The 17,500-nt window shown below is 43.7% G+C and overlaps 1 protein-coding gene across 1 annotated transcript in view; it reads right to left on the bottom strand.

The window, feature by feature from the left end:
* CTDSPL2 (CTD small phosphatase like 2) overlaps nucleotides 1–17,500 on the bottom strand; it is a gene marked incomplete in the record, with an annotated part of 2,284,573 nt that overhangs the window by 2,017,001 nt on the left and 250,072 nt on the right. Inside the window, 1 exon segment of the mRNA XM_044078258.1 lies at nucleotides 2,827–2,889.

Genomic DNA, 17,500 nt, shown 5'->3' with positions numbered 1-17,500 from the left:
AGTCTGTGGGTCTCTTGCTGTTTGAAAACATTCATTTCTTTCAAAGGACATCTTGAGTGTTCTCGTTCTTTTGTATGAAAAATTAGGAGAATGTCCTATGGCTTGAACAAGATTCTGTTGTGATGAAATAACATTCCAATTTCGATGCATTACTTCTCCAGTCACTGATGGTGTTGGAGGAAGCCTTTTACTGCCAGAATACAACATTTAAAAAATAGCCAGGTTATTTATCTTATTTTTGGTCTGTTATTCCCACGTTGTTTGGTTGGCAGTCACTGGAGACTATTTTGACTACGTGGGTTCTATCAGTGAGCCAGTTTTACCCACCTGGTAACATATGGATTGATGCCTAGTTGAGAGAGTTAATCTATTATGCCCGAGTGGGGAATAGTGTCAAAGGCTTTGGCCAGGTCAAGGTAGGCGGTGTGCAGTCTTCCCCTCGTCCATGGCTTTGGTGACTGTCTCAAAGAAGGCTACCAAATTTAGCAAACATGGCCTCCCCTTGACAAAGCCAAACTGTTTGGGATCAAGTGTTTGGAGGTTGTCAATGTCCTTGTTAATGAGGTCCACGATAATCCAATCCATGGCCTTGCAGATCAGGCTAGATAGGCTTATGGGTCTATAATTTCCCGGATCAGTGGACACTCTACCTCTGTGTAAAGGGATGACAGTGGCTGTCCTCCACTCAGTTGGGACGAAGCCAGTACTCAGGCTTTGGTTGAATAGGGTGCCTAATGATGCTGCAAGTTCCTGCCTGAGTTCATGTAGGATGCAGCCTGGGATGTTATTGGGTCCCATGGAGGCTGTATTTTTTACCTTTGAGAGAGCAGTGATGACCTATTCTCTAGAAACAAGGGGAAGGGGACAGGTACTGGGAATGTACTAATGGGGGGAACACAGGGGTAAAGTTTTCACTGAATCTGCCAGCCAGTAAGTTGCTGTATCTACGGCATTTGTATATGTGGTGTCCTTGATTAACAGTTCTAAACAGATCTAGGTGCTTCCTTTGAGGCTGCGGACATATGTGAAAAAGGCCTTATGACTGTCTCTAGCACATGTGGCCAATTTGGACTTGAAGTTTGCTTTGGAGGATTTCACTAGTGATTTTATTTGCTTGTTCAGGCTAAGGAGACATTGCTTCCAATTGGGCACCTGTTCCTTCTTGGTCTTGGACAGCAATTTTTTCCTTTTGTTATAGGGTTTACTTATTGCAGATATCCACCAGACAGGTTTACTCTTCCTGGCAGAGAATGACTTGGTCCTGTCATGTATTCCTGATTCCATGCATCTATATAAATGCTCGTATAGTGCTTTGGTGTAGTTTTGTACATTGGTGCCAGTTCCTACCGAGGGGGGAGGGGGCTGTGAAGCTGTTCATAGCATCCCTCAGGAGGCTGTAATCACCTTTGGATAAGTTTTTATGTCTGATCCTAGTTAGAGGGGAGTTGGGGAAGATGGTGACTTTGAAAGTATCCACTCTGTGGTTGGATCTTACCAGGGAGGATGATACTATAGGGATGCTGCAGTGGTTACTCATGTTGGTTATTATCAAATATAAAATGTCATCACCCCTTGTGGGGTATCGACTAGCTGTTCTCCAAGGCATTTGCATTGGCAAAAATCAAGGAATCTCTGGGCATTTGTGTTCTGTAAGGAGTAGTTCTTCCAGTCTATGTTTGGGAAGTTAAAGTCACCCAGGATCAGGGTAAAGGGTTGAATCTTGTTAGATGTGAACAGGTCCAAATAGGCAGATTGGGCATCTTGAATTAGATTTGGGGGCCAATAGCTAGCTATGATTTGAATAGGGGTCTTGTCAATGGTTAACTGCACCTGGAGTGTCTTCTGTACGCCATACTGCTTGACCAGCCTGTAGGTGTGGAGGTGTGTGTATGTCTGTAATGTACATTGAAACACCAGCTCCTTTGGCTTTACTGCCCACAGTTTGGGATCTGAATGTATGACAGGATGAGTAACCAGGTAAGGCTGGGGTGCTCTCCGCAGCTTTGAACCAAGTTTCTGTGACTGCACAGAGGTCAGCATTTCCACATTTAGGAATGTTTGCAATGCGTGCAGTTAATAAATAGCTGAAAGATGAGACACATCAGTGTTGTATCATACACTGTAAAGAACTGTCAACATGTTCTGCAACACAAATCCCTTCAATGAGAAACACTTGCACTACTAAAACATTTGCAGTAAAACAAAAATATGAAACAATTTTACAATCACCAAATACATCAGAATTGCAACATACATCCCTAATGGAGGACTACGAACTGCAGGAGGTTTCTGGCAACTTAGAGAACAGTACAAGCAAAAGCAAGAAGCAAGCACAAATGCACAAAAAGCATGTTCCTAAACCAATCCTATACAATGATGTCATGAAAAAACAACCTGAACAATCTGCACTTAACAAGCTCCGGGAATCAAACAAGACTCCGCATAACACATAGCATGCCGAGAGGTATGCATGAACAGAAATTTCTATTTAACTCTCTTTGTGAATGCTGCAAGGAAATACCCTGTAACAGCTGAACAGCTGTGCCATACTAGTCAACTGGAGGGAATAAGATCAATTTAATAACGCACACATACACATATATATATTTTTTTTTTTTTTTTTTTTTTGTAATGCAAGTAGCAATAATACAAAGCCACTGGTACTCCAGGTCATAACACCACAAGAAAAAAATATATTACAATACTACAGGTGTATTTCAGCTTTGAGCCTCTGCATATTTCGTAGCATCAATGATAAATAAAAAAATATCTTACAAATTAAAACTAGGAAAATATTTCTACATTAACTTCACAAATTCAACTTACTTTATTCTGGGGTCACACTGGTTTCTTTGTATAAAACTGCAGACGTGGCCGACACCATTTTACCTAATAAAACATGACAATAAAATGAATGCTGTAAAAATGGTACTATAAACAGAAAGTCTGAAAACCTGTAACTTTCCCACAATAATATTCCTAAGCACCCCACAGTTTACATAAAACTGTGCAAACTATTTTACATTAGAGTATTTAACATTTCTCTTTAACAAACTTATTGAAACTAATCAGCATTAAACTTGATTGTTTTTCTCCAAAACCACATTAACGTTTTAGGGGAGACTACAGGTCATATTTATACTGTTGTGGGGTAATCTGGAAGGACAGCACAGTAATGTTCATGTCTAATAAATGTTTTTCAGATGAACATAAAAAATAAATAAATAAATAAATAAATCACCCCTGGGAAATCTGCCCTTCTGCAGGGAAAGCACCACAGCTGGTGAGAACTCAGCTAACAGAAGGATAGTTGTTCACAAACACCCTCTCTTTGAAATGAATACATAAAAATGCACTTTATTGTTACAAACTACAAAGAATACCTAATAAATTATCACAAGCATTATTCAATTCTAGCATTGTCATGTCATGTAATGAACGTTAAACCACCATGTATGCAATTCCCCTAGATAGTAAGACAGTATCAAAGCAGTCCCTGCACAGATTCCCTTTAAAGCAGAGAGAAAACACTTTCCCCAAGGAAGATAAATGCGCAATGGCACATCACGTGAGAAAATTATTTTGGGGGGGGGGGCACTCCATGGGTCATAAATGAAATTACAGTTGCCACAACTGTATGAAAAGTCTAATGGGACCCATGAACAGTTTTGCTAGAGTTTCTATAAACATGATTTTAAGGGTTCTTCTAAAAAGAAGTTACGTCTTACCATAATGTTTCATCCGTGTTGTAGATCTTCATTCATTCATTACTGACAGGACTTTGGTTCCATCCTCGGAACCGACACTGCCGGCACCAAGCTCACACCAGCCAAAAACTCTCAGCTAAGTCCTACCCACAATGCCCGTTATAGTCTCTTCAGATTGAGTTTGCCCGTCCTTATAGTATGAAAGAATAATAGTGATAGTAGGAGGCACTGTCAGAGCAGATACCCTAAAGTACAGTTTTGTACCTACCATAAATGTAGATGTTCCAGTGTTCACACTGCTGCAGTCATCGCACTTGGGTTATCTGCAGTCGGCCCGAATTCCTAAGTCTTGGTCCGGCGTCGGTTGTTGTCGCTTCTTCCCCGACGTCAGTGCGACAGGGGTATAAAAGAGGCAGCCAACGCCATTTTCTTCAGTTTTCTTGCCCCAGATGTCAGGTGCTCCCAAATAGGAAGGCAATACATAATCCTAAGTAAATTATATAAGTAGAAAACAATAGCTACAGCTGTAAGCAAATACACCATATAGAAATACATCTTAGAGATTGTATAAACAGGGAGCTATAGATAAAACCCAGGTAAAAAGAGGGGAAGGTGGAAGGGTAACCTGGACTGCAGCAGTGTGAACACTAACATCTACATTTATGGTAGGTATAAAACTGTACTATGGTCATCGTGTTACACTGCTGCAGTCATCACACTTGGGTTGAATCCCAAAGCTAAGGCTGGGCGGTTGGTACTAAACAGGGTTTGGAGAAGCTAGTAGGCCCTGCAAAACTGCAGTGGCAAAGCCAGCTCTGGATTTTGAGTATAGAGGCAAGTGGTAGTGCTTGGTGAAGGTGTGCACTGAACTCCAAGTTGCAGCTTCCAAAATATCCTTGGTTGGTACCCCTCTGAGAAAGGCTGCTGATGTTGCTGTAGCCCTGGTGGAATGAGACCTAATGTTACCAGATACAGGTTTCCCATGGTGTGTGTAGAAGAAACTGATACAATGTCCTATCCATTTTGAAATGGTCTGTTTTGATATAGGCTTTCCTTGAGATCCTGCAGCATAGAATACAAAGAGCCTATCAGATTTTCTGAAAACCTTTGTTTTATCCAAGTAGAAACGTAATTGCCTGTGAATGTCCAAAGAGTGTAGGAGCCTTTCCCCTTTATTCTGGGAGTTTGGATAAAAGGTGAGTAAATGAATGGTTTGGTTTAGAGCCACACTGGATACTACCTTTGGCATAAAGGAAAGGTTAGTTCGTAAAGAGACTCTGTCGATCAAAAATGATGAAAGGCTCTACTGCCACTAGGGCCTGTAGCTCAGACTCTTTGTGCTGAAGTTATTACTAGCAGCAGGGCAGTTTTCCATGATAAAAATTGTAAATCAGCTGAAAAAGCTGGCTCGAAGGGCGGTAGTGTAAGTTTTTCCAAAACAAAATTGAGGTCCCAAGTTGGTGTTGGTGCTCTTCGGGGCGGTCTTATATTCGTAGCCCCTCTGAGGTACTGTCTTAATAATGGATGTGAAAAAAATAGGAGGATCCGTGTTGTAATGAGCTGAAATAGCTGAAGCGTGAATCTTTATAGATGAAAAGGAAAGGCCTTTGTGCAACATCTCAGTTAAATAATGCAGAATCTGAAGAATATTTGGGACAAGAAGATTTTGGCCTTTAGCCTGGTTCCAGGCGCAGAATCTTTTCCATTTGTCTGAGTAGGTTTTCCTGGTGCTGGTTCTCCTGGCCTCCTGAATGACATCCATAACAGCTGTAGAGAGAAGTGTTGACTGGTTGTTTAGATAATCTGCCATGCAGCCAGATTTAAAGTCTTGAGCTGGCTGTGTAGAATCTGACTGTTTTGCTGAGTTAGCAGGTGAGGAATTTGAGGTAAAATCCATGGTGGGTCTTGAGCCATGTTCCTTAATATTGGATACCAGTGTTGGCGTGGCCAGTCTGGAGCAATGAGCATCATTTGTGGCCTCTCTAATCTAGCTTTTAGCAGCACCTTTGCCAGAAGAGGCAGTGGAGGAAAGGCATACATGTTGGTGTTTTCCAACTGAATGAGAGGGCGTCCACTTTCCAAGCTAGAGTGTGGTATGTCCTTGTGCAAAACTTTCACAGTTGGTAGTTTTGGGGGGAGGCAAACAGATCTATGTTTGGGCTCCCCCATTTTTGAGTGATCATTGTGAATACTTGTGGGTCTAGTTTCCACTCGTGAGGATCCATGATATTTCTGCTTAGTTTGTCTGCCAATGTATTTTTCTTTCCTGGCAGGAATTGTGCTTGTAGTTCAACTTGGTAGGTCAGTGCTGTGTTCCACAAGGTCATTGCTTGCCTGTATAAGGGGGTAGGAATGTGTGCCCCCTTGTTTGTTTATCACTGTGGTGTTCTCCGTCTTTATTAGAAGTTGTCCTGGATGTAGGAGGTCCTTGAAGGCTGTTAGGGCATTTTGTACAGCTAGCATCCCTTTTTGATTGATGTGGAGATGCATTTGATCTGCAGACCATATGCCCTGAATGCACTGTCCTCTATGTGTGCACCCCAGGCGTAATCCGATGCATCTGTTGTCATTGTTTGCCTGGCTGTGGGCAAGGTGAAAGGCTGACCCTTGTTGAGGTGACATGCCTGAGCCCACCATCGAAACTCCTGTTTAAGGCAGGGAATTAGGGGCATTGTTGTTTCCAAGCTGTGGCTGTGTTGAGTCCATACGCTTTTCAGGTACCATTGTAATTTCCTCATATGCAGTTTGGCATATGGTATTAGTAGTATGCAAGATGCTATGAATCCCAAGGCCTGCAAAATTTTTCTTGTAGGGAGTTGGGTCTTTGTTGCCATCATTTTGAAGTAATGAGTCAGTTGTCCTTGCTTGTCTGGCGTGAGATAAGGCATCTGTGCAATTGTATTTAAGTTTTGACTTCTTTTCGTTTACTGTGTACCCTAGGCAACTTAATAGTTTTTTTTTTTTTTTTTTTTTTTACAAACGCCAGATGTTTTAAAAGAATGTTCTTGCTGTCTGCTTGAATAAGGCAGTCGTCCAGGTACGGATATATTTGGATTCCTCTTGGTCTGCATTATGCAATTACTGGTGCCAGGCATTTTGTGAAGACCCTGGGCGCAGTAGATAAGCCAAAGGGCACTGCAGAGAAAGTACAGTTTTGTACCTACCATAAATGTAGATGTCCGATAGGCATGCATCTGCAGTCCTTACAAATGGGTTGTCCTGTCGTCAGGCAGCCCTTCGGTCGGCCGGATTCCAAAGTCTGGGTCTGGCCTCGGCTGGTGTCGCACTTCACCCGACGTCATAGCTGCAGTTCTTCGGGTATAAAGGCATCAGCCGATGCCATTTTCCTCAGTGTTTCTTGCCCCAGATGCCAGGTGCCCTCTAGGAAGGCTAAATTTGGATAAATGCAAATGGTTCCAAATAGTAGAGAGCAAACAAACAATAAGCATGTATGTACATATATACAAACAAATACACCATAATAGATTCCCCCAGCTAGCTACAAGATGGGCAAATACCCTAGGAGTACCACAGAGGGAAGGAGGGTGGGTAATCCTGACTGCAGATGCATGCCTATCGGACATCTACATTTATGGTAGGTACAAAACTGTACTATGTCCTTCAAGGATGCATCTGCAGTCCTTACAAATGGGTAGAATACCATAGCCAAACTGGGGGAGGAGGAGAAATAAGATTATGGTGTAGTTAAGATCCCTTGCAAAACAGCAGTGGCAAAACCTGCTCGGGATCTGGAGTATAAAGGTAAATTATAATGCTTGGCAAATGTATGCACGGAGCTCCAAGTAGCAGCCTCTAAAATGTCTTTGGTAGCCACTCCTCGTAAAAAAGCTGTGGTAGTGGCTGTAGCCCTTGTAGAGTGAGGCCTGATGTTTTCTGGAGTTTTCTTCTCATGGTAGGAATAACAAAATCTAATGCAATTTCCTATCCACTTAGAGATTGTCTGTTTCGAAATTGCTTTTCCTTCCATTCCTGTTGCATATGCTACCAGTAGCTGGTCAGTTTTTCTATTGCTCTTGGTCCTATCCAGGTAGTAACGTAATTGTCTATGTACATCCAAGGTATGCAACAGTCTTTCTCCCCTATTCTGTGGGTTGGGGAAGAATGTAGGTAGGTGGATAGCTTGATTTAAAGATACCCTGGAGACCACCTTTGGCATAAAAGTAGGATTAGTTCTCATGGACACTATCTTGATGGAAGATCAGGAAGGGTTGTACTGCCATTAATGCCTGTAGCTCGGATACCCTTCTTGCTGAAGTGATTGCAAGCAGTAAAGCAGTTTTCCATGATAAGTACTGTAATTCTGCTGTTGCTGCTGGTTCGAAAGGAGGGAGTGTCAACTTTTCTAGCACAAAGTTCAAGTCCCATGCTGGCAATGGTGGCTTCCTAGGTGGTTTTACGTTTTTAATTCCTCTCAGAAACTGCCTGAGTAGAGGATGTGAGAAGACTGGAGGATCCAAGTTATATTCTGCTGAAATAGCTGATGCATGAATCTTAATGGAAGAATAGGACAGGCCGTTGTGGAAGAGCTCTGCCAAGTATTCCAGGGTGTTAGCTATGTTTACCAGTGCCACATTTTTTCCTTTTGCAGTACTCCAAATGAGATATCTTTTCCATTTTGCTGAATAATTTTTCCTTGTTGAGGGTCTGCGAGCCTCCAAGATAATGTCTTTAACCCTTTGAGATAAATCTGGGTTATTTGGTCTTATGCAATGCTCCAGGCAGCCAGCTGCAGTGTTTTCAGGTTTGGATGTAGGGTTTTGAAGTTGTTCTGTGTTAACAGCAGGGGAACAAGGGGCAGAGGCCATATTTGTTCTCGAGACATGCTCCTCAGTAATGGGTACCAATGTTGCCTTGGCCAGTCTGGAGCTATCAGGATGATCCTTGGACGGTCTTCTTTGATCTTCAATAGCACCTTGTGCATCAAAGGAAGAGGTGGGAATGCATATGCTGTCAGGTTTTACCAACTGAAGGATAGGGAGTCCACTTTCCAAGCAAGTGGGTGGTGCGTCCTTGTGCAGAATTTTTCCAGTTGGTGGTTGTGTGGGGATGCAAATAAGTCTATTTCTGGTAGTCCCCATTTCCCTGTAATGGTTTTGAAGATGTCCGGATGCAGCATCCATTCATGAGCATCCGTGGTAGTTCTGCTTAGGATGTCTGCTAGTATATTTTCTTTTCCTGGCACAAAAATTGCTTGTAATTGAATGTTGAAGCTCAGGGCCACATTCCAGAGGTCCATTGCCATCCGGCATAGAGGGTATGAATGTGTGCCTCCCTGTTTGTTGATGTACCACATAACTGTGGTGTTGTCCGTCCTTATCAGCAGTTGACCCTGTTGAAGAAATGGTCTGAATGTCTGAATTGCCAGTTTTACTGCCAGCATTTCCTTTTGATTTATGTGTAGGTGCAGCTGGTCTTGAGTCCATAAGCCTTGTATGCACTTGTCCAGCATGTGTGCCCCCCAACCGAGGTCTGAGGCGTCTGTTGTGATGGCCTGGCTTGGCTGAGTGTTGTGGAAGGGCAGTCCCTTGTTTAATTGACAGGCCTGAGCCCACCATTGGAATTCTTGCTTCAGGCATGGAATTATTGGAATTTGGGTTTCTAGGCTGTGCTTGTGCTGAGACCATAAATTCCTTAGGTACCACTGTAACTTTCTCATATGTAGTCTGGCATTTGGAACCAATATTATGCAGGATGCCATGTAACCGTTGGCTTACAGGACTTTTCTTGCTGTTAGCTGGTTCTGCTTTGTTAATGCCATGAAGTAGAGAGGGAGTTGCTCCTGTTTTTCTACTGTCAGGAATGCCATTTGTTTTGATGTGTCCAGATCTGCACCCAAGAAGGTTATCCTTTGGGATGGTATCAGCCTTGACTTCTTTCTGTTGACTGTGTATCCCAGGGCTTGTAGTAGATTAATGACCCTTTCCAAATCTTTTGTTAATTTGTTTTTGTTGTCCGCTTGTAACAGGCAGTCGTCCAGGTAAGGGTAAATTTGAATTCCCTGAAGCCTGCAATGAGCAATTACTGATGCCAGGCATTTCGTGAATACTCTGGGCGCAGTAGATAAGCCAAAAGGCAATGCTGAGAATTGATAATGCTCTGATCCTGCAAGAAATCTGAGGTATCTTCTGCAATTTGGTCGTATGGGAACGTGCAGGTATGCCTCCTTGAGATCTAGAGTTACCAGCCAAGACTCCTTGCCCAGCATGGGAAGAAGCTGCTGTAGGGTCAGCATTTTGAATTTTGGAACAATGAGGTATGTGTTTAAAGCGGACAGGTCGAGAATAGGTCTCCACTGGTTTTCTTTTCTTGGTACCAGGAAGAGTCTGGAGTAAAATCCTTGCCCTTGTTCCATAGATGGTACCCTTTCTACAGCTCTCATCCTTAGTAAGTGAGTTATTTGTTCTAGAGCTTCTGTCTTCTGATTTGGAGGTAGGTTTGGCATTCCTCTCTTCCTTGGCAGAGTATGGAAGTGAAACCTGTAACCTTGGTCTATTGTCTGTAAAATCCATTTGTCTCCTGTGATGTAATGCCAGTTTACTGAAAATAAGGCTAGCTTCCCGCCTAAGGGTGCTTCTAGTTGTTCCCTGGTAGGCGGTGCCAGAGCCAAGTCACTGTGATTGTCCTGTGGAAGTTGTGGTGGTGGCTGGATCTGTGGCTGCACCTCACTGGTTGTTATTTTGCCACTGACGTCCCCTGTAGGCACCTCTGGATTGACCCCTGCCTCTTGAGCGCCTATTCCTGCCTCTCGGAGCTCTGGAGGTGTCTGGAAAGGACCAATTCTTGGAAGGCCATTTCCTGCTAAACCTTGGAGGCTGGACCTGCAAGAAATCCTTAACTGTCTAGACAAATTTTGCTTTCTCTTCCACCTTCTTCAGCACCTGCTGTGCAGGGGAGCCAAACAAATTGAGCTTATCCATGGGAGCATCTAGGAGCTTTGATTTAACATGGTCTGGTAAGGACTGTTCTTTTAACCATGCATGTCTTCTGATCACTGTGCCAGTCATGGCTGATCTAAAGGAAGCCTCCAGTGCATCATAGCCGCATTTTAAGGAATGATTACTGACCTGCTGAATGTTATGTACCATTTCCTGTACAGATTTTTTATCTAATGGTTCATCAGAGGTTAGTTTTTTAGTTAACTGGTCTAACATAAATTCCTGATACTGAATCATGTGGAATTGGCAGTTCAAGGCTCTAGCTGAAAGAGTAGCAGAAGTGTAAACTTTTTTACCCCATCTCTCTAAGGCCCTACATTCCCTTTCAGAGGGGAGGGGGTTTTTGGCAGAGGTAGCTGCTACAGCCTTGGGTCCCTGGGAGATAGTTTCGGGATCTGCAAAAGGGGCCTTATACAAATGATAATGTGTGTCCGGAACCCTGTAGTACCTATCGGGCTTAGCCGGGGCCGGAGGTAGAGAATCAGGAGAGTACAAGCATCATTAAATGCATCATCCACAACAGTAAGTACTGGAGGAATGGCTAAAGGCCTATGCTGTGGCAAATGCAAAAAGGTTCTAAGCCTTTTCCAAGTGTCTGAAAAATCCTGGCCCTGCCATTGAAATTGTTCCCTCATAGCATGCAAGGTTTCCCCAAAAGAAAATTCCTCAGGCGGAGAGGCAAAAGGAATGGACTCTTCTGCATCAGAGTCCTCATAAGGAGAAAAGGGGCCCTCTGGAGGGTTTGAATTATCTGAATCAGAGTCATCTGAAGAAACTGGCTCAGGGGGCTCTACTCTAGTCCTCTTCCCTAGTCCTCTTCTCTGGAGGTGGGTGAGAGGCCCTGTCTGGATGTGGTTGGGATCCCCGGATCAAAGAAATGAGATCCTCTGCTAGACTAAGCATTTGTGAACTAGAGCTAGGCCTGTGAGAGGGGGTCTTAGCAGGCACAGTTTTGGTAGTTTTTGCTGCTTTAGCCCTGGCAAAGGCCTTAATCGACATGGATGCAGGAGGCCTAGCAGCTCCACGTGCAGGGGTGGATATATCCAAAGGGATAGTGTCAGATAAATCCTGTGAACCTGCAAGAGCAGGTGGGATTTCAATAGCAGATTCAGCCAAGCTAGATGAGGCCTCGGTAAGAGGTAAGTTTTCGGCCAAAGGAAGAACCGTGAACTCTGTTTCAGCCGAAACAGAGACACTTTCATGATTGGCTTAACCGCGGTTTCGGCAGAAACCGCGGACCGAATGTCGGTCCTTTTCCTTGCACTTTTAGAAATTTGCGTGGTCGGAGTATCCGGCGGCATAATGTAAGCAAAGCGGGCGAAAAACTCTTCAGCAAATTCCGACCGACGTCTAAGCGTCCGTCGGTTGAAAGAAGCACAGGCTAGACAAGCTGCTACGTTGTGGTCTGAGCCTAAGCAAGGTAAGCAGTAAGAGTGGAAATCTTTATGAGGTATTTGTTTCCCACAAGTTAAACAGTTATTCACTTTTTCTGACATCGGCTGAGGCAAGAAAGAGTCCCCAGCGGGTACTTAGCTTTAGAAGTCTTGGTAGCAGTAATCTCTGGTTCTGACCGACCGGCACTTGAACAACTTCTGCTTGAGCCAGCGGCAAGAAAGACTGAGGAAAATGGCGTCGGCTGATGCCTTTATACCCGAAGAACTGCAGCTATGACGTCGGGTGAAGTGCGACACCAGCCGAGGCCAGACCCAGACTTTGGAATCCGGCCGACCGAAGGGCTGCCTGACGACAGGACAACCCATTTGTAAGGACTGCAGATGCATCCTTGAAGGACATTTGGTAATGAGCTGTACCTACTATAAATCGGAGGTATCTTCTGCAATTTTGTCTGATAGGGACATGCAGGTATGCCTGCTTGAGGTCCAACGTTACTAGCCAAGCCTTCTTGCCCAGCATGGGAAGAAGTTGCTGTAGTGTGAGCATCTTGAATTTGGGTACTTCCAGGTATGTGTTTAGAATTGAAAGGTCCAGAATGGGTCTCCAGGCTTTGTCCTTTCGGGGAACCAGAAAGAGTCTTGAGTAAAATCCTTGTCCTTGCTCCTGTGTAGGAACTTGTTGAATGGCTCTCATGTCCATGAGTGCTGTAATTTGTCTTTGAGCCTCTGCCCATTGATTTGATGGCAGGTTTGGCATTCCTTTTATCCTTGGTAAAGTGTGAAAGTGGAACCTGTATCCTTAAGTTACAATATTTAGGACCCATTTGTCTTTTGTGATGATGTGCCAATAAGTGCAAGTTTTCCTCCCAAGGGAGCTGCCAAGAGTGATTTGGTTGGCCGCTTGAGGGGTAAGTCATTGTGACTGTCTTCTAATAGTTTGAGACCGGTCTTCTCTCCTTTCTGGGTTGTGGCACCCCATTGTCGTGGCTTGTAAGAGCCTTGTGGCTGACCTCTGCCCCTTGGGCGTCTGTATTTGCCCCTCTGAGGTCTGTCAGAAGTTGGAAAGGAACAGTTTTTGGTTGGCCAATTTCTGCTGAAACGAGGGGGTTGGACCTGTAAAAAAATCCTTGACCATCTGCATAGATTTTGCCTTAACCTCCATTTTCTTTAAAACCTTTTCTGCTTTCACACCAAATAAAACATCCTGCTGTAAGGGTGCATCCAATAACTTTGCTTTAACATGATCGGGTAAAGTTTGTTCTTTTAACCAAGCATGCCTACGAATGACAGACCCTGTTACAGCTGCTCTGAAGAAGCTTCCAATGAATCAAATCCACATTGCAAAGTATGTTTTCCCACTTGCTCTGCTGCATGCAACAAATCTTGCATTTCCTTGTAATCAGGCTGCTCTGTATGAGTGCTCATTTTTTTTTTTAATTGACATCAAATATTGTTGATATTTCAGTATGTGAAACTGGCAATTTAAGGACCTCATAGCTAGAGTAGCGGAGGTATATACTTTCTTTCCCCCATCTGTCTAGTGCTCTAGAATCCCTTTCAGACGGTACAGTATTTTTAGCAATAGAGGCCTTAACCCCTTTGGGACCCTGGGAAATGGTTTCTGGGTCAGCAACAGGGCTTTTATATAGGAATTTATGTGAGTCAGGGACTCCAGTATGTCTGGTTTGGCTGGTGCAGGAGGTAATGAATCTGGGTTAAGGCCAGATTCTGAATAAACATCATCCACAATGTCTAACACAGGTGGAATAGCAAGGGGTCTGTGCTGGGGTAGTAAGAGGAACTCTCGGAGCCTTTTCTTAGAATCAGAGTAATCCTGGCCTTCCCAGTGGAAATGTTCCCTCATGGTATGTAAAGTTTCCCCAAAAGAGTAGTCTTCTGGGGGAGATGCTGAAGGAATAGACTCTTTAGCGTCGGAGTCTTCATAAGGGGGGAAGAGAGTACTCCTGTTCCTCAGAAGAATCTGAAGTAATGGAAACCTGGTCACAGGAAGCATAGTCCTCCTCCTGTCTAAGCCTTTTGTCAGGTGGGGGATGGGAACCCCTGATTAGGGTAATTAAGTCTTCGGCCATCTTAAGCATCTGTTTCTTAGGCATGGGGGCCTTGCACTGGAGACTGCTGTACAGGCTTCCTTACTTTTAATGGAGTTTTCAGTTTTGCAAAGGATTTAATAGTAAGTGTAGTCGGTCTGAAAACACCTTCAGCAACTGATGGGCTTTCAACTGCACCGGAATCCCCATCAGCCCAAAAAGACGGAAGGGCCTAAAGATAAAGGCTCTGGAGGCCATGCAATCTCCGCTTGCGAGTCGGATGCAGGCTGCAGTTCTAAATCAGCGGTCGTCAGGGGCTGCGTAGGTGCCTCACTGAAAAACGGAGAACCGGCGACTGGCCTAGCAGAGGCCTCTGTGTCTGGTTTGGGTCTCGGCTGCCTATCCTTATCTTTGCGCTTTTTATGCATCCCGGTCGTCGGTTGCTCCGACGGCATGGTATAATTAAATTTTCTACCAAAATAATGTCGGGCGAAATCAAACCGACATTTAATAGTTCGTTTGTTAAACCTACCACAAAACCGACAACCTGTGACATCGTGGTCTGGCCCTAGGCAAGGGATACAATAAGAATGAAAATCCTTATGAGGTATGCGCTTCCCACAAGAAATGCAATTATTAACTTTTTCTGACATCGGACTGAGGCAAGAAAAGGTTCCCCATCGGGGTACTTAGCTTTATTTAAGACTTCGGTCTGAAATTTGATTTGAAAATCTCAGGAGTCGGCCGACCGGCACTTGCGAACTGCTTCTGCTTCGGGCACCGCACGGCAAGAAAGACTGAAGAAAATGGCGTTGGCTGCCTTTTTTATACCCCTGTCGCATTGACGTCAGGGAAGAAGCGACAGCAACCGACGCCGAACCAAGACTTTGGAACTCGGGCCAACTACGGGACCGCCTGATGGCAGATAACCCAAGTGTGATGACTGCAGCAGTGTAACACGATGAACATCTAAAAGGAGATCCGGAAGTCCACCAGGAGTCCAGGCAGGGGGAAGGAGGGCGTGAAGTAATGAATGAATGAATGAATGAAGATCTACAACACAAAATGAACGTTACGGTAAGACAACTTCTTTATCTGATGTTGTAAATCTTCATTCATTCCTTACTGATAGGACAGAGCCCCAGCTACTTGAGTCCTGGGTGGCCCTAAAGAAGGGCATTCCTGAGCACCATAGAACCAAAACATGCACTTTCCCTGGAAACCAAACCCAATTTGTAATTAGTGATAAAGGTATGAGATCTTGCCCAAGTGGCTAGTAGAGTGAGCCTTTATTTTGGAAGGCAAGGACACTTTCTTTTGATGATAGATGAAAGTAATGTTTCTGAGCCATGAAGATAAATTCATTTTGGAAACAGGCTTAACCATTCTGCGTCATGCAAAAGCTACAAACAACTGATCAATTTTTCTGAAACATTAAGTTCTGTCCAAGTAGAAACGAAGTTCCCTATGAACATCGAGGGTATGCAGAAGGTATTCCTCTCTATTTGAATGGTAGGAAAAGAAAACTGGTAGGTCAGTAGATTGGTTGATGGAGAAACCAGAAATGACCTTGGGGAAAAAGGAGAGGTTAGTACGTACAGAAACTCTTTCCCTATGGAAAATCAAGTATGCTCTCTTGACACTCAAGACCTGCAACTCGGATACTCTTCTCGCGGAGGTAAGGGCTACTAGAAGTAGAGTTTCCCCAAGACAAAATTTTCATATCGACTGAACCACCAAAGTCAAGTCCCATGGCTGTATAGGAGGCTTAACAGGAGGTTTAAAATGCAATACTCCTTTCATGAAGGTTTTGCACCGTTGGTGTGACATAACAGGTGAATTGTCGATTCCATTGTGAAAATTTGCAATAGCAGCTAAATGTACTGTAATAGTCGATGCTGAAGCTCCTGCGTGCAACAGAGCAGTGAGATACTGTAGAATCTTATGAATAGCACAGAAAAGTGGTCTATGTTTTCTTCTTTGGCCCATCTAGAGAAAGTACAGTTGTGTACACTTATAATAAATGTAGATGTTAGAGTGTATTCACTGTTGCAGTCCTAACCAATGAGTTATCCGGCTCCCAGTAGCCCTCGATCGGCCAGAATACCAAAGGTTAGTAAAAATGACGATGGCTGTCATCTGTTTCAAAGGACATCAGGGCATCCAATACAAAAGGAAAAAGCCGACGTCACTTCCTCAGTCTTTCTTCCCATAACTGTCAGAAGCCCCCAGGAAAAGTACAGTCGGCCTGAATATCAAAGTCTTGGGTCCTGCGTCAGTTGCGGTCTCCTCTTCCATGACGTCAGGGGTATAAAACATGCAGCCGACACTGTTTTATTCAGTTTTTCTTGCCCCAGATCACAGGTGCACCCCAAATAGAGAGCAAATATATATATATATATATATATATATATATATATATATATATATATATATATATATATATATATATATATATATATATATATATAAAAACAGCAATATATATATATAAATGAAATTTTGCAACATAACCTTTACCTTCATCTAAAAGCAAATACACCACAAAGGCTATAGAATATAGTGAAGGATAGAGAAATTTTAGAAAAAAAGGGGGATGGTGGGGGTAACCCGGACTGCAACAGTGAATACACTCGAACATCTACATTTATGGTAAATGTACACAACTGTACTAGGTTCTTCGTGTATCACTGTTGCAGTCATTACATTTGGGTAGAATCCCAAAGCTATGGATGGGAGGATGGAGCTAAATAGCATTAGGAGTGGCTATAAGGCCCGGCAGAACTACAGTGGCAAAGCCTGCCATGCATTTAGAGAAGAGAGGCAAATGATAATGCTTTGTAAAGGTATGAACAGAGCTCCAAATAGCAGCTTCTAGAATGTCTTTGGTTGGAACTCCTCTAAGAAAGGCTGCTGAGGTAGATGCAGCCCTGGTGGAATGTGACATTATTCCCTTGGGCACCGGTTTACCATGATGCAAGTAGCAGAAACGAATGCAGTGGCTTACCCACTTTGAAATAGTCTGCTTTGATATAGCCTTACCCTCTGATCCTGCAGCAAATGCCACCAGTAGTTGCACAGACTTTCTTAGAGATTTGGCCCGGTTTAAGTAGAATCTTAGTGGTCTGTGTACTTCCAAGGAAAGCAAAATCCGCTCCCCCTTGTTCTGCGGACCTGGGTAAAATGTTGGCAGGTGAATAGTTTGATTAAGAGCCACGCTGGATACCACCTTAGGCATAAAGGAAGGATTGGTCCTGAGGGACACCCTCTCCAGGTAAAACGCAATAAAAGGCTCCCAGCCATGAGGGCCTGTAGTTCTGAAACCCTTCTTCCTTAAGTGATTTCCAAAAGGAAAGATGTTTTCCAAGATAAAAACTTTATATCCGCAGTAGCTG

The sequence above is a fragment of the Protopterus annectens genome, chromosome 7.part0, assembly GCF_019279795.1.
Source record: "Protopterus annectens isolate FY-2018-M chromosome 7.part0, PAN1.0, whole genome shotgun sequence".
In the NCBI taxonomy this organism is placed as follows: Eukaryota; Metazoa; Chordata; order Ceratodontiformes; family Protopteridae; genus Protopterus; species Protopterus annectens.
The sequence above is the reverse complement of the archived record's forward strand: the minus strand, read 5'-3'. Positions and strand labels throughout refer to the sequence as shown.